The 18,288-nt window shown below is 41.1% G+C and overlaps 2 long non-coding RNA genes across 2 annotated transcripts; both read left to right on the plus strand.

Annotated features, from left to right (window-relative positions):
- Nucleotides 1-5,038: 5,038 nt before the first annotated feature.
- Nucleotides 5,039-14,180, plus strand: LOC115353171. The gene is made up of 2 exons (XR_003927469.1): nt 5,039-5,499; nt 12,127-14,180. It is a non-coding gene; the product is annotated as an uncharacterized LOC115353171 (long non-coding RNA).
- On the plus strand, nt 6,837-8,904 carry LOC115353172. The gene is made up of 2 exons (XR_003927470.1): nt 6,837-7,327; nt 7,781-8,904. It is a non-coding gene; the product is annotated as an uncharacterized LOC115353172 (long non-coding RNA).
- Nucleotides 14,181-18,288: the final 4,108 nt, after the last annotated feature.

The following is an 18,288-nucleotide window of genomic DNA, read 5'->3' on the forward strand; positions in this document are numbered from 1 at the left end:
GAAACTACCATACTGGCAAAAACCTCAGGGAATTTGAAAGGCTGATGGCTTGGGCCCTACCACAGAGAGTTGCTACTGATGCAAGATAGACCTAACTGTGAGCGGTGCAGTGAATAAAGCAACATGGAAGAGCTTCTCTGTAACAAAAAGGGATTCTTAAAGATGACACTTTCATGTGTTAATGAGAAAAATAATGAAAAGCCCCAGTATGTGGTACAATCTATGAAAGTGAGACTGACTTTTCCTGCAAAAGCTTTCAGGTTTCAAAAATGTTGATCTCCTATTCCTGTATATATTTCATTTAGAGAAAAAAGACTACTTAGATGAGGAATTTCCATTACTTTGGCCATCAGGTGGAGTATGTTTGGTTACCAGCTAGCATCTCACAAAAGTAAGTAGGAACTTTTGTGGTAGTGATGCTAAACTAAACCTAGATGGTAAGAAGTTGCTCCTTCACATTCAAGTCAACTTACGCCTTAGAAAATGTCTTTAGCAATAAAACCAAAGAATAGCTTCACTGGTATGTTCAAGATTGTATTATCTGTAGATTTGAGCATAAATGTTATTTTCTACAGTGGTAGCTTCAAGCTTCTTTGCAACGAGTGCCATGCTCACTCAGACTGTGACCATCAACGTGAGAGGGAGGGTGGAGGAGTGCTCTGTTTTGGGGACTGATTGAAAAGCTCCTGTCAACCTTCATCAATTTTGGACGATGGCTTTACTGCCATATTCTTCGCTCTTTTTTCACTGTTTCTGGGCTGAAAAGGTGAGAAGATACCTAACCATTCAACTTGATACTTGTCCTGTTCTCTGTCTGATTTGTCGCCGCGCTACCACCGACGTCGTTGCGGTCCTCGCCCTCCCTCTGCGTTGCCCGGCTGTGAGCGGGCTCGAACTCGCACACCGCCCTCAGGGCTACAGCCCTCCCCGTACGTCGGGTCTGAGACTTGAAATATGGAAATGTCGTGAGGGGCGGCTTGCCTCACCTCTCCAGCTCGCTTTGTCTACCTGTAAAGGTTTGAACGTGGAAAAAGCATCATACTGGGTAAATTCCAGGGATTATTTTGCTACAAAATGCATTGCTATGTGAAGATTTTATGTAGGTCATTTTCTTGATATCAGCAGATGCTATTGCACAATGTAGTTTCTTTATAAGTTCTTCCATGGGGGTAATTGCATATGCTGTGCATCATAAAGTGTTTTGATAATAACAATAAACAAAACTGAAGCATAACTTCTGATGATATTAAAATCAGAAATAAACAATACATCCAAAAGACATTTTTATATTTCAGTTTCAAACACTTTAGGACAAATGGGCCAAGTTTGGGTGCCACACCACCGACTTTATTGGCATGACCATTTTTATTCTCTGGTTTAAATGAGGGGAAAATAAGTATTTCCAACGTAACAAGAATGTTTGAAGGCTTGGCTTTTAAAAGCGAGCAAATTTACTTTTACATTTAGGAATTAGATTTTTAATCCTATTTTTGGCATTATCTCAATAAATGATCCGGAGTTTAAAAGATTAAAGAGAATTAAGGATGATGCCCAGTGACCAGCAAGAAAAGTCATATACTAATCAACATTTTAAGTCGATGATCTACCTGTATAACCTTTGTCACACACAGGAAGGGAGGGGGAATTTTCCTTAAATCTATAGCCAAAATCTATATGTGACCAAATTAAGAGTTTCAGTTAGAGGGTAATACTTCTGCCCTGATAAATTAAAAATGCATATTTTTTTATGCTAACTTTTGTCAACGGTTGTTCAATAATTTAAAAAAAGTTTTATATTACAAATGGCTTGCTATCATAATCTGTTCCATTAGCCACTATGTGCAAAAATCCTAACTTTTGCAATTTTCTAGGGTTCTGCAGTGAGTATTATTTTAGGCCACAATGCTGAGAAAAAGAAAATGTTCTGGAGCAGAGTTAACATCTGCAAGTAACAGTCAGTTAAAAACACTGGGATTTGAGCAATTATTATTGTGCTGTGGTATGACTACACTGTACCAAGATCACGGTGGTTTTACAGGGGTCGAAAGCCAACTTCCAATAACCAGAACTTTTTCTTTGGCAGATCTAATAGCAGGTTACCTCCACACTGGGTTCACGTACCCTTTTCATTTTTTCTTCCTGCCTCTGCATTATGTCACTTGTCCTCATCTTCTGGCGGGTTTTCATTTAACTCATGTACAGGCATCAGCTCTCATAGTGCTTAGAAAGAGTCAGCACCTCAAAGAAAGTCTGTTGGGGCTGACTGGATATTCCACTGGCTGGGACAGAACCAGAAACCCTGAAGTTCTGAACTCTTTCTTGGATGACGAGTCTGCTTCTGTTCTCAACAAGAGAGATTCATTTATCCCAGGCATTCACCTCTCTCCCTCCCCTGCCATTTGTGGCAAGGTGGAAGCAAATGTCTAGCATACACATTCTTTCCCCAGCTGGATTTAGGTATAAAACTTTCTGACAAGAAATAGCAGTAAAGGGACCAAAGCTACCTCTGAAGATGAACTTAAGGCCCTTGAAATCTGTAGCGTGCCAAGATAGCTTTATAATTTTTTTTTTGTTTTAATTTAAACTAAAAAAAAAAACATAGAAGGATGGGCTGCTGAGATCATCTGTCACACCATCTGTGGTTGCCTAGCAGAATTACTCCAGCCTTGAGCTGGAGGAGCTCCCATTTGCAGCTGAACTGCAGTTGGGGATTTTATTAATACATCTCTCATTTATATAGCACCTTTCACTCTCAAGGATCCCAAAGTACTTGTTAAAGGATAAAGTTGAGGACTGAAGACTGCTAGAGGAGGAGAACTGGGAAAATCCCCTCCCTCCTGACCAGTGGCTTCAAAACTTTTTACTAAAGAAAGCATTTATTGCTGAATTTGTTATTCTCTTTCATTCCTCTGAGCGTGGCTCAATGGGAGGTTGTGACCTTTGGGGCCTTGTGCAGCCATGAGCTGATTTGTTCCTGCAGAGACAATCACAGATATGCTTGTTTTATTTCTTTTGTATGTCTGACTGACACAATTTGTTAGCATCAGTTATAAAGCTTTATATATATATATATATATATATGAGTACACATATATTTAGGGTACAGAAAATAACAAGAGGAAGAAACAACTGTGATCAGCTGGCATTCAGGAAAATTAAAAAACCCAGAGACATAAAACATGTGGAGTAATCGGTAGTTCTCAGTCAAATGGCATTTAAATGCTGCACTGATGCATAACCTGCCCTACTGTTCCGCGAGGTGGGAGGACAGGTGATATGTCAGCTGTGCTCTGCCATGTAACTACAGTAGAAGGGCTGAGTTAATGACAGACACAAGAGTTTGGATGAATGTTAACATGCTGCTATTTCCATGCTGAGATGAAGTAGCAGGGCCTGGATTTATCATTAAAAGAGACCCAAGAGGCTCTCACTGAGCCAGCTGCTAGGGCCCTAAAACATATGTCGCACCCTTCAGCTGTTCATCAGTACAAAAGGCTTCCATCTCAAAGCACTTGACCTTGTTAGCCTCAGCGGTGTCAGTGATATTTTCAACAGGGAGACAACAGATCAAGTATGAAGAAGAGAATCTCTTAAGGGAAGTATGCGCAGTCCCTGGCAAAACGACCGCAGAAATGTAGCCTGTGGATAACGGCTGCTATTTCTGACGTTCGTGATTTGTAAAGAGGGTAGGTTGCTGCTGTTTTTCGAAACAGTGGTAGACAGATGAAAAAGAAATAGTGAGAAAATAAAAATATGTCAGCGTCAAATAAATTAGCTCACCAGATTCTGAAATTCCAAGCCTTCTTTCACATGCCCCCCACTGGTCTTTGTATTCTTCCTAACTTGAGGGAAGTTAGCTTGAGTAAGGACTGAGTAGGGAGTTCTGAAACCAGAGAGAATAATTGTCAGAATTACAGCAGCGGTATAACCTGACATTTGCAGGTAGTATTAAATGGTGGTGGTCGTGTGAGAGTGCTTTAGCAGATGCGATACTGATACACAGCACTTAAGAAGGATACTGCATCCTCTCAGGTGCATGTGGGTTAATTCTAGTAGTCCCTTCACACTCTGCATTTCCCCAAAGCACAGTAAAGCAGTGCTAATCAGATTTTTCCTCAATGGAATGAGTCACCATTTTCCTTCAAGTCTGTCCATTAAGGCGCCCCCCCCCCCCCCCCATGATTTTGTAAAGGTAGTTTGTATGTATGGAATGAGTATGTGTAAAGGTATATATTTCTATTTTCTTCCTCTGTAAATAAAAATGCTGTGTTTGTTTTCTACTCTCATTGCATACTCATATACATACCCATATAATACTGACCTTTAAAAATACTCAAAATGAAACATTCCACATTTTATACATCTGCCCCGGAAGGAGGGAGGTAGACAAAGGATACAGAGCATGAGAAGAAAAAAAAGCCATGACAGATGTTAGCTAGGTTGCTTAACGCTGTGCCAGAAGGCACTCAGATACTGTGATGCTGAGCACAGTCTGAAACCTGCACTGCATATTGTATAACTGAGTTGGACCTTCAAAATCATGAGCTTTTCTTAAAAATCTAGAGATTGTAAAAATAACTCTTCAGGGGTTGTTTTTGCTTGTCTTCTTGTTGTGGTCTTTTGGGATTGCGTTCTTTACCGCTGAAATGATGCAGAGGCAGGTGGTTTCCCTAGCACCTGGAAAGGGAGCTGTACATCAGTGGGTGCCCTGTAAGGACTATGGGGCACGCACAGCTGCCCTGTTCAGCTCTGAGGTAGGGCCCGATTATTGAGGAAAATTTGTTTGGGCTGCCACCAGCACGTATCAAATCCATCCAGGAGGGTGCCAGCTCATGGACGGAGAATCCGGTCCCTGGGAGAGCTGCCGGGAGCATGCTGTAGCTGGGAATTTGGAGGTGGGGGGGGATGTCTCCCCTCTCTTGTTGCTGGAGCTCCAGTGCGGAGCTGCTGGGAGGAGGAGGGCTTGACCAGGACATCTCCGAGCCACAAGAAAGCGAACCGTAGTGGTGGTTGTGCTGAGCCCGGGGGGGGGGGGGGGGGCAAGTGATGAATTGTCCCCAGGAAAGGTCCTGCAGAGTTTCCAGATTGGATTTTTAGGGTTTGGAGGCTCTAGGATGGGACTCTTAAACGAAGCATCCGCTGTGCGCTTTGCTCTAGCCTGCTCCGGCATGTGCGCTGCAAACCCCCGTGGGCTGGATGCGGTCCAGGGCCCGGTGGAGGAGCGTACCTGCAAACAGCGGCAGGGGAGGAATTGCTGCGCCGGCATCCCAAACTGCCCGAGCGGAGGGAGGGCACGGACTCAGCCTCTAACTTTTCTTGGCTCCTGTATTGTGCATTTCTTGTACGCACCTCCCTTCTTGTGAACAAAAAGGGAAAGCTACAGATTACTCAGGCCAGCTCAGTTACACGTGCATCTAATGTGAGAAAGTGGTTCATCTGATGAGGAACAAAAGAATAGGAGATGCAGACAGATGTTTCTAACCGGGCGCAGCAGCTTAGGTATGTAATCCGTGCGTTGCTGAAAACTTCTTTCAATTACTTGAGCGGAACTGTATCAGCGTCTCTGAGGATGGGGCTGGAGTTATTGGTGAAGTAATGTTGCAGTTTTCATTGTTTCCTAATGCAAAATCATGTTATAATGATACTTGAAAAGAATGTGAACATTACTTTGATAGCTAATGCAGAAAGCAGATACAACAATTTTTGGTGGGATAATTTAATGTATCTTCTTTTTTTTTTTTGCATACAAAAGTGATTTAATGATGTGTGAAGTCTGACAAGTAAATCTCCTTAATGGTTCTCACCACAATGAACATTGAAAATAGCTCTTTTTCATACAATACGATATGTATTAGATAACAGCTGGTAACTGATAATATGGAAGAGATCAATTCTGCAAGCTGCAGAGCACCTGCATTTCTCATTGACTTTTATCAAAGTTGGAAGTACTCAGTGCTTCAGAAGATGTTTCCAGTACCCTCCAGGATTGAGCTTCCCAAGGAATTTGTTTCTTGAACTGTAATTTAGTTATTGTTATGTTAACGCCTCAATCTTTTGATGCAAAGTAGCTGCAGAAGGGGGAAAAGTATCTTGAGTGAAGATCACTCTGCCAGTGATTAAAATACTTTATGGCATGACTGTGAGTACAGTACAAGAAAGAATATATTGCATCAATAAATTAAAATAGTACATCAGATATACATGTTGCAGCAGTAGGGTTCTTAAATCTAAGATAAGGACGTTTCTTTAAAAAATTTTTATCGTATGAGAAAATTCAGGCCACTAAAGCCACTTACAGTTATTGCTTCTAGTAGTAAAGTATACCCTATTTTGCTGATTGATAGATTGTGAAATGAAAATATTTATGATCACAAATATATTATAAGCAGTCATAGAAATCTTGACATATGGTACGTGTATGAAAGAAAGTCTCAAACCTCAGATCCAGTATGGTTTTATATACAGGAAAGCAAGTATTTAAGCTAGAGAGAAGGAAAGAGACAGGAGAAACAGGGATACAATTTGAAAGATAAGAACACGAGGCTGTACACAGAAACAAATATCTGCCTTGGAACACAGCTAGTTATATTTCAAGTAGGAGATACTATTTATATAGTAGGGCTGCTTAGGAAAAGGAGAACTGATGTCAGAAATTATGAGGTCCTGATAAGCTGGTTCTACTCCTGCCACTGCCTGGGGTTCTGGGCCATCACACTTCAGGGCATGCCTCTGGGGCTGTCCCAGCTCAGGCGCCTGGGGGATGCAGTGAAAACTGCAATGTGTGTTTCGCAGCTTTGTTAGTAGTTTTTTTATGATTGGAGGTTGGGATAAAATTACTCTTGCTACCTACACGTGTCAATAGAGCTTGCAAGCTTCTCTTGTGCTGCCTTTTGCAAGCTGTCGGAATGAGAGTAAGCTGAGGAACAGAAAAGTAAAGGACTAGGGTAGTGATGGGATGGGTGGTTGCGTTTGCTTTGGATGGCTGTGGAAAGCGGGGAAGTAGCACTCTTCGGGCCCTAAAAGTAGAGAAGAGCTTATAATGAATCTTGCTTTGGTATGTGCCAAAACAAGTGCCTCTGCCAGCTCTTCTCCTTGGCTGGGTAAGAGCATCTGCCCTATACTGTGGCTGCAAGCCTACATGGCGCCGTGCCATGTTGTCAGTCCCTGTCAGATGGCTCAGAGAGAGACAAAGTGCTCTTCTTCCAGAAAGATGAGAAGAGCACGCTTCAGTTTTGTGGGAAAATAGACAAAAATGAATATCCTTCACGTGCGGCTGGGTCAGAAGTCCATGTGCTGTCACCCAGGGAAAGCACCCTACCGCTGCCAGGTATGCCACGTCCTTTGCTTTCTTTTGGGTGCTGCGTGAGTGGGAAGGGGTAGAGAAAGTCTTCTGGGTTTTAGAAACCTGCCTGTGGGTGCTTTGAAAGGGAAATCAGATGGACGGGCTCCTGTCTCCCTGTTTCTTGGAGTGTACCCAGCTGAAGAGTAAAACGTCGACTTACCTGCGGGAGACGAGTGTCTGTTTAAAGTACCTCTAGGAGATCTTGAATATTAGCCACTGCACATTTGTCTATTTTTTTCTTATTTAGTCTCTAATAGAAGAACATAAGTGGTGGAGAAACTAGAAATATTCTTTATTCTGTTTGAATAAACTCTCAGTCCATCTCATTTCTACTTATTACAGGATCTCGAATTCCTTACACCTAGTAAAGACACAGTTTTAACAGGTGTTAATAGCTTAAAACCAAAACCCCTAACCATGGATTCTTTTCCTCTTTAGGAAATGTTCCACAGTCTGTAGACGGACTGAGAGAATACTTTGCAGCTCTTGCAAGTGACTGATGCTCTATACTCCGTTGCTCCTTGTTACTGCCTATTCCTCTATGTCCTTATTCTCCATCACAGGGATCATTGTTTGCCTGCTTACTCCTTCCATCTGCCTGACATCATATGCACGTTTGAGATGCTTTCATTTTGAACCAATTTTACTACTTATTGCTTGGATTCCTTTCGGTCCTTACTTTCAGTAAGTGGGGCTGCAGATCTACTGCAATTTCTTCCCAGTAGCAGATGACCTGCCAGGACATGACTTACAGCTGCGAACCCTCTAGGAGTACTGGCCTTCAGCTATGCCCTCATTTCCTATATCAAAAAAAAGGAGTTTAACCGGCACATTTTGCCAACGCTGGTATGTTGAAGCGATATTGCCACCTCTTTGTGATGGCAAAGCTGTTGCAGTATGAGTAGGTTCTGCTGAACTGAGCCATTTATACCTATAAACATGTGCACACACACATGCTGCTTTCTTCATCCTGCATGGCATGGTACGGAAGGAATTAGCGACTTATTCTGCTGTTCTCTTCAAATAACTTTCTGCCAGACATTTGGTTTGCTAATGGAATAAAACCTTAGGAGTTAAAACTTTCCTTCATTTTCTGACTTCTTAATCCTTGTGTGCATTTTGTCAACCCCCCTATTTTTGTCTGGGCTCCTACATGCTGACACAGCACCAGTTTTCTTGTCTAATTTTATAAACTGTTCAGCCGTGCCGTTATTCACTGTTTTCTTTTAATTATGTATTCTTGTTAACCTCTTTATCCTTTCAAAGTTGCAGATTGTGATTGACATGTGGTATTAATTAAGGCGTATAATTTATGACATTGGAGCTTGAAATTAATAAGTGACAATACAATTACATGGTTTGCCTAATTGTCCTTCAGTAATATAAAGATTGACACTTACTGCAGCATTCAAAGTTAAAAGCTCTCAAACAGATAGTACAGCTGAATGTAATCACCAGTGAATCTAAAGTAAACAGATCCATTGTAAGGGACAGGCTGTTGGGAAAATACTTCTGCTGTGGCCTTGTTTTATTAAATAAATGAATCTGCGTGTACAGGTCAATCTCAGAATTAAATTCGAAATATAATTTTTCCATGATTTTTAATTGCAAATAACTTTTCTGCCATGTTCACTGATATTTGCCTTTCAAATCTCTACTCCCACCTGGCAAAGTGCCAGTATTTCCAACAGTAACATTTGTTCTTGTTGGTCCTATCCACATCACCGCAATTTCCTTTACGTCTCTGTATAGTCATCTGAAGACTGGCAACTTACTGTATTATAGGAACACCAAATTGCTCTTTGTGAATAGCATAGATTATGGTCCCATAATTGCTGAAGAATGTGAGAAGTAGTATTTGGGTGAACATTGTTAGCAGATTTGGGACTTTGAAACTTAATTTCAAATGGTATCCTTGCTTTTAACAGCAAACTTTCCCTTGAGATCAAACCCCTTCTAATCTGGTCCCCTGACTCTCTGCTAATGCCCATAAAATTTTGACTAATTTTGTCAAAAGAAAAATATAAACACATGCTATATGTAGACAAGACATTCAGGTCATTCTATTTGAAAATGCTGCAGCTTTGTTTAAAGGAAATCCCTAGCTTTGTGTTATTTCAAAGAAACTGGAAACCTGCAGTAAATACTTCCATTTTAGATTTTTGAAGGTTAATTCCTAGAGATAAGAACATTAAGAATGTAAAGAATACTTCAGTCAGAATGTTCTGACAGAATTGTTCATGTTAAATGAAATACTATTATTAGAATTTTAGTTTACTGCCAAATATCAGGAAAAGTGCAAAGGATGAAAAAACTAAAGTGGCTTCCCCAAATTTTTTATTTAGGTAAACTATTAACACACCTTGAAATAGAGTGCTTGGAGCAACTTACTCCAAGATCCAATATCTTGATGAATCTGAACTTGAAAGTCCTGAAAAAACCCTGTAGATTGAAAATCTTACTCTGTATATCTGCCTATTCTGCCATAATCTTCCACTGTAGAATGGTATGGCACAAAATATAAATTTCTCACATATGAATCTGTGCAAACCCTGGGGCAGCAAGCTAGTGAGTGAAAGAAAGCGATGGGCTGAGCTGTGCTCCCCGCACTTTTAGCTGTAGCTGGTTAATAAGAGGGGACAAAATTGTAGCTGATTCCATGTGCTTGTAATTGCCGGGCTGCAGCACCGAGATCCTGGGTTTGGCACATTGCAGTCTCCTACTGCCCCAGCTCTGGTTTCCCGCTGGAAGGTCCATGCTACCACATCCCATTGCTGGGCTAGTCATCTTCCTGCAAAGCAGAAAATTGGGTCAGTAGTGCCCCAGCCCCTCAAAAATGGTGCCATGCCCCTAAAACTGTGATTCTCTGAAATACGTTGGAAGTGTAGAAAGGCTTGCTGTCCACTAGTTTTGGATCTTAGGAATTTACCGTGTAGATCTATTCCTTGCAGATAAGCAAATGAAAAATACCTCCTTAATAAAAGCTGAAAGTCTTCCTCAATCACACACCTTGATATCTAAGGAAAACACTAAACATTATGTTTGATTTGAAAACCAGTAACATCCATGAGATGTTATGAAACAAGAACATGAAACAGAAGAATACCGTTCCCTGTGGTGGCATTCTTCTATTTTATTTCCTATTATACTTTAGAATGAATTTTAAGAACTTGATTTTCAGAAGCCCTTTTTATGCATTAGTGATTTGAAACAGCACTCAACGAGAGGTCTGGCTAATGGCATGATTTGGAAAATCAAAGTCTAAGTTACCAGGTGAAAACTGTATGGAGATAGCAGGGTGTATTGTTAAATTTACTGAAATCTCTCTTCTTAATAATAGTTTAGTACACATGATACGATGCATTGTAGATGCCTGGTGACTTCTTCCAAAGCTCTGGCACGTGGGGCCTCCCATAATCTGCCATATGAATTGAATTCCATGTTTCAAAAACCTCAAGTCTTCTTATAGTTTAAAAAATCATATATGGACTTATCAGTAGGGCTTTATGTTTTTTTCAGCATATTTTTAACAATGCTGGTATTTGTTTTTGAAGTCCAGCAGTGGCAACCAAAGGTAAAATGGGAGTAAATTGCCAAACAAGTTATTGCAGAGCAACCACTCTAAAAACGTAATAGTCCTAGAAATAAAAACCAGCATAGCTTAAACAAAATCTTGTAACTATTTTTGTTGTTGTGGTTCTTTTCTTGGAGCGGCGGGGTGGAATGTCAGAAAAGGGAGCCAAGTTTAAGTTGCAAAAGAATTTTTGAAGAATTCAACATACCCTTATCTTTGTTCATTGTATCATTCTGCTCCGGACCAACAGCCCCGCAGAAGGTAATTGGAGTGTTCAGAGTTCGGACTGGAGACAGGGCACAGTTGAACTGCCTGTGAATAACACTGCACATCTCAATAAATAATTCTTGATTTCATTGTCATTTCATTGCAGTGGTTAAGGAAGGGTGACTTGGTTAAAACAAATGCAGATCGATTTGTCAAGCAACATGCTTCAACCTTGGGTGCGTATGCATTATGATCAATAATGTTTACAGTCTTTCTCCGTCCCCTCAAAGAGAATGTGCCTCCAGTTGAAGGGAATGCGATTCTCTTCTGCTGGTGACATTTTATAACTGTGGGAGCCCATTTCTGGGAAATCTTTTTGTTCGATGTCGGCACAGAAATAAAAATCATCAGACATGCAAGATGTGAATGGTCATGTGCATAGACCCCCTTTTTTTTATAACAGAAAGAGCAGAGATCGATAAAGCTCAGAAGAAGAAGGTAACAGCTGTAAGCAGCCTTGTACTGGGACTGTAATCCTGATGAATAATGTTGCTGTCATAACAGCAGGGATAATTTAATGCTGACACTTAGCAGCATGATAAATAGCTTGTCAGACATAGGCAGTGACAGAGTCAAGTGAAACTGCCCATGACAAGTTCTGAAATATTAATCTTCTACTAGACTGTGACTGTGCTGAAGGGGCAGCAGCGTACAGAAAACTGGGAGGGGAGACACTTTGTAATATAAACAAATGTACTTTAGCACAAAATGCTTTTATTGTGTAGAGATATTTCCCTTTACAAGGGCTACTATTTATACTATTGCTATACAGTACTCTGAACTTTTATGCTTTGCAACAGTATATTGTATTTTTCTGGCATATACTCTGACATAATTTCTCTGAAATATTTCTCTTCTTACTGGTAAGAGGCTTTTTGGGGTTAGAGGTTTTTCGGGGGAGAGACATTAAATGAAAATTTATTTCTTCTCTTTTCTTTTCCAGCCCATCTACCCTTCTTCCAAGGATTTTTCCAATTTACCTAGGATCTTTATTGTGAATGTCACATAAGCAATGTGGCAGGGTTCCCTATGCCAAACACCAATTGATTTATGAACTGCTTCTCCATTAGAGATGACCTAGAGTGATGGTGGATGTAACAGGCACTAGATATTCAAACCAGACTATTTGTTTAGGTGTAATTTGCTTAATAAAGTACTATGCTATTTTGATCTTCAGGGAGGCGGATTGGTCCACGCGCTACTCAGAGAATTATGTATCAGAAACTCTTGCATCCCTTTTGAATACTACTTTGATTACGAAGACTCCTCATGACAGGCAAATGTTCTGCCTTCATTCAAGATCAGGGCTGAAATCAATAAAATCTGAGCAGGCTATGATGGACGTGTACTTAATGAAGATAATGGCAGGATACAGCAAGCCAAGTAATAACGTTTGAGATATTGTGCATCAGCTTAGAGAGGTGTGTGTGACTCTGGTGCCACATCAATAGTAGCAACGGTCCAGTGGTAGCAGTAGTGAGAAATATCTCCTAAAGTTTACCAGTTTGCCATAATAGTAATCATATGCCTATGATTACAATCTAAAAGGTGATTGATCGCATTAGAAAGATACAGGGCTTAATTGTTGCAAATGCGCCTTGTCATCTTTAAGCTAATAGTACTCGAACTTCTGTCTCGAAGAGACGGTAAATTGAGCTGTCGATGAAACGTGGGCTCGTGGTCTTATTTATTCATCGGTACCGCGTGGATGGAGTGAGACTGCAGCATGTTTGGCTCCACAGCCAGCACAGTACCTAAGAGTCTCTGTATCTCCCCTGACAACTTATTGCCTCATCAGCATAGAAGAAAGGTGTCTGAACAAGGTCGGAGGTGGCTGAAGGAGCGCCGAAGTTCTCAGCAGTTCATTCTCCAACACGCGCATTGCTCGGATTGCCAAATCGTGCCGTGCTGAAATCCCAAAGGGAACGAGTACAGTTAAGTGAAAGACCACTGGCAGTTGTTTGTTAAAAGGCAAGGTGAAGCCTGCAAAGAGTTGAATTACAGTTCTTAGCATAAAAACTGTTTCTTTGAGTTCAAGGAAGTACGATGAATACAGATTACACCGAAGTGGACTTCAGAACAAGTCAAATGGAATGGGATTCTACCTTGGAGCAAAAGGGCTCAGGCTACTTCACCCCTCTTTGGGAAAAGTGGAGATTAAGTTCTGGTTCTAAAAGCAGTGCAGTATACTCTCTTCAACAGCATTAAGATTTCAATATATTTCATTTATTAATGGTTTTAATGCAGAAATCTCTAACCTTGTTGCTGAAGCTCTAAATGTAAACATCAGTAGGTTACTGAAAGCGAAATCGTATTACCAGGACTTGTCTTCTAAAGCGAATCAAAAGTGCCATGCATAACAGACCGGCCAGGCCTGAATATAGTAGGTTAGAAAAACAGAATTGTTTGACCCATTTTCCATGGGAAGTGACCTTCAACTTTCAGAGTTTGAGAAATATAGCTCTCTTGGTACCTATATTTTTTGAACAAGGAGTATATATTATGTATGTGTAATATCCTAATAATTTTATGCTTTAAAGTCTTACAGCCTGTTCGCATTGGTAGGTAGTTAACTTATCGAGGTGAAATATACTCTGAAACTCTCACAGCAGGATACTTGTGCTTGCCTTTTATGCAATTGCTGTTGTCTCCAGTGGTGAAAAGGTGGACTGTTTTGGGGTCAGCTCCAGTATTAAGAAGAAATTATTTATACTCAGCAATCAGTGTTAGAAACACAGTGTGATGCAACTTCTTGCTTGTGATTTTTAAAGATTATGTTTATTCTGTTTAAATGCACACAAACTTACAAAATAGGTTCAATAAGAAAATTCATTTAATGATTCCAAGAGAAGCTTAAAATTCTACTGAAAAGCCAGAAAGGATAGATTTAGCATTTTACTCTTATGAGGTATCGGGCTTTCTGTATGTAATGCATACCTAGCACAGTAATTCAATGAATGTTTTCTGTCACCTTTTTATATAAAACTTTAACCTAAACCTTGCTGTGTTGTGTTTTGGGATTTCTACTCATTCTCCACGTATTTCTGTTTTGGTGTTAGTTTTGGTGTTAGTGTTTCATGAATACTTTAAAAGTGCACAGCAAAACAGATGTTTGGCAAACAAATTTTGACCAGATAGAGCCAGAAATCTTATTCTTTGGCCAGGTGTAGAAGACAATATCAGCTGACTTTACATGGAGTTTTTAATGTTGTGTTTTAGACAATCATGAGCTGCAGAAGACAAAATGTTGGCAGAAAATATTCAGCTAAGCTTGCGGCTAATGAAATTGAGAATTGATAATGTTTGTAGTTTGATAATTTCTCTGTACATCTGAATTATTCCTTTCATGGTAATAAGGATTTAGCATAATCATTGAGAAGACTGACATCCTATCTGCTCTCTTTTTAAATATTAAATGTATTTAAAGTAAAAAAAAAAAAAAGCCAACTGGTTTAATTTTTCCAGAGTAGAAAACCAGCTGTTTTTAAGAATCCTTGTCCAGTTTGTTAGACTATAGTAGTAACACTTTGAAATCAGGTGTAACAGAAACTTTTTTTTTTTTTTCTGAAAGGAAAGGAGGGGAAAATTAGCAGAGTAACTAGAGTAAGTTTCTGAGTGACAACATCCTGATGAATCTTCATGTACCAAACCTAGGACAATCTTCTTTGTTGTGTTACCATCGTAGAGGGATTTACTTGTTATCTCAGACCCAGCCAGCCACTGAAATCCCTCTGCTCTCCTCCTCCAAGTGGTAACAGATACAAAATTGTGGAAAAATGAATGAGAACTTTCCATCTTTTCTATTTCTATTTTGGGAAGCACATTTCTCATTCACATTATAAGGTAAACCTGGTAGGGGTAAAAAGAATTGTTTTGCCAGAAACATTGAAGTGTTTTTATTCTGTACTAAAAAGTAAGATGGGGGGCCACAAGGCCACAGATTAGCATATTCATATAGGATGAGAGGCACTGAAATTTGAATTTCTTCTTTGCTCTAATTATCAGAGTATAGGGAATAGTTTTTGACCAATAATGAACCAATAATTTGTGTTTCCTTTTGACCAATAATTCCGTCTTTAACACAAGAAACCCCTCAGATGGAAGTTTTTCCAAACAAGCATGTTTCTGTGAAGGGGTATGGCTTTGAGGAAGAGAGTTCCTTACTAGCTCAGCTAAGCAGGAAATAAGTAATTACATGTTATGCATATTTAATAAAGCAATTTTTCAGCTGCTTTTTGTCTACCAAGCTCTTCCTATTATGAAGTTAAAAACTGATTTGTTGAAACTTACTGGAACTAAAGGGTAGAGAAACTGATATAATGAAATTATAATTTTATTGGTGCATGACTTTCATAACATGGATGACATTTCAAAAGGTACAAAAGATGAACTCTCTTCAAACCTAGAAAATGTACCAATAATTGGATCCATGTTAGGGGTGTATACTGTTTCAGCTGAAGTCTGTATAGTTTGATATAGCTGCTTATGTGACAGAAATTGTACACAGAAGAAAACCTCTGGAACATTACATCTGCACAATATTTCTCTCTTGATTTCTTAGAGACTTAGATTCACGAAAGAATTGGTGTTTTCCAGTACTCTTACTGGGAAATCTCCCCAGTCCCTGAGGGATCCCAGCATCCCGGGGTTCTTGTTAAAGGAATTCTCACTATTAATTTGTGACTATATTTTCTCATTGTTTTATCAAACTCTGATTCATCTACTGGTTATATGATGGTGCTAATGAGACTAAGCTCATTGTTTATGCTTGCTAATGTGTAGTGACAACGGATGAGAAAAAGGCTGAGGCACTTAATGCCTTTTTTGCCTCAGTCTTTAATAGTAAGACCAGTTGTTCTCCAGGTACCCAGCCCCTCAGCCGGAAGACAGGGACAGGGAGCAGAATGAAGCCCCCATAATCCAAGGGGAAATGGTTAGTGACCTGCTACACCACTCAGACACACACAAGTCTATGGGGCCAGATGGGATCCACCCAAGGGAACCGAGGGAGCTGGTGGAAGTGCTCACCAAGCCACATTCCATCATTTATCAGCAGTCCTGGCCAACCAGGGAGGTCCCAGTTGAATGGAAATCAGCAAATGTGACGCCCATCTACAAGAAGGGCTGGAAGGAGGAGCTGGGGAACTACAGGTCTGTCAGTCTGACCTCGGTGCTGGGGAAGGTCATGGAGCAGGTCATCCTGAGTGCCATCACAGGGCACGTACAGGACAACCAGGTGATCAGGCCCAGTCAGGATGGGTTTTTGAAAGACAGGTCCTGCTTGACTAACCTGATCTCCTTCTGTGACAAGGTGACCCACTTAGTGGATGAGGGAAAGGCTGTGGGTGTTGTCTACTGGGACTTTAGTAAAGCCTTTGACACCATTTCCCATAGCATTCTTCTGGAGAAACTGGTTGCTCATGTCTTGGTCTGGCATACTCTTCACTGGGTGAAAAACTGGCTGGATGGCAGGGCCCAAGGAGTGGTGGTGAATGGAGTTAAATCCAGTTGGCAGCTGGTCACAGGTGGTGTTCCCCAGGGCTCAGTATTGGGGCCAGTTCTGTTTAATATCTTTATCACTTATCTCAAAGAGGGGATGGAGTGCACCCTCAGTAAAGTTGCAGCTGACACCAAGTTGGGTGGACGTGTTGATCTGCTGGAGGGTAGGAAGGCTCTACAGCACAGTCTGGACAGGCTGGATCAATGGGCTGAGGCCAATATGAGGTTCAATGATGCTCAGGGCCGGGTCCTGCACTTGGGTCACAACAACCCCACACAGCGATACAGGCTTGGGGAGGAGCGGCTGGAAAGCTGCCCGGTGGAAAAGGACCTGGGGGTGTTGGTCAACAGCCGGCTGAATATGAGCCAGCAGTGAGCCCAGGTGGCCAAGAAGGCCAACAGCATCCTGGCCTGTATCAGAAATGGTGTGGCCAGCAGGAGCAGGGAAGGGATCGTCCCCCTGTACCGGGCACTGGTGAGGCCGCACCTCGAGTGCTGTGTTCAGTTTTGGGTCCCTCGCTACAGGAAAGACACGGAGGTGCTGGAGCGTGTCCAGAGAAGGGCAACGAAGCTGGTGAAGGGCCTGCAGCACAAGTCTTAGGAGAAGGGGCTGAGGGAACCGGGGTTGTTTAGCCTGGAGAAATGGAAGCTGAGGGGAGACCTTATCGCTCTCTACGACTACCTGAAAGGAGGCTGTAGTGAGGTGGGTGCTGGTCTCTTCTGTCAAGTAACTAGTGACAGAACAAGAGGAAATGGCCTCAAGTTGCACCAGGGGAGGTTTAGATTGGATATTAGGAAAAATTTCTTCACCAAAAGGGTTACCCAGCATTGGAACAGGCTGCCCAGGGAAGTGGTTGAGTCACCATCCCTGGGGGTATTTAAAAGACATGTAGATGTGGCGCTTAGGGACATGGTTTAGTGGTGGACTTGGCAGTGCTAGGGTAACAGTTGAACTCTATGATCTTAAAGGTCTTTTCCAAGCTGATTGATTCTATGATAATTTGCATGCAGGTTTGACACCGTAGTGTGCACAGGCTGCCCACACCGTTACAGGTACCACGTTCTTATGTTGTCTCTCAGTTGCTTCACCACTGCTCTCTGAGCCCTCCTGATTTGTTGCAGGTTAAGGTAGAGCCAGAAAGTTATCAGAAATAGAGCTGGTGTCGTCTGAAGATGTTCATCCCTGTGCTCAAAAGTAGGATTAAAGAGAGTCATCTAATTGGTTCGTAATGATAGCCAAGAGTGGAGACCTCACAGGACCTCAGGTAATCTATACCAATGCTTCATGGTTCCTGGTAACACGGTTTTCTCATCTTTCTCTTTTTAAGGATGAGGAAGAAACATATATTTCTCTAAGGAAACAGACCGATGTAATTGCATGTAGTAATTGGCTCTGGCTACATTGAATATAAATAAGTGTACTTGCAGTTGTGGAGAAACTTTGCATTTGCAAACGTGTTTCACTGTCTACCGAGTGAAAGGTGATACATGAGGTCAGACTGGTAGCAGCAAACATCTTTTTTTTGTTTGTTTTGAAACTTCCTCACATGTTGTCTTATTGAATTAGGTGTAAATGAGACTCTGTTAAAGCTACAAACTAAGCATT

The sequence above is a fragment of the Aquila chrysaetos genome, chromosome 18, assembly GCF_900496995.4.
Source record: "Aquila chrysaetos chrysaetos chromosome 18, bAquChr1.4, whole genome shotgun sequence".
Lineage (NCBI taxonomy): Eukaryota > Metazoa > Chordata > Aves > Accipitriformes > Accipitridae > Aquila > Aquila chrysaetos.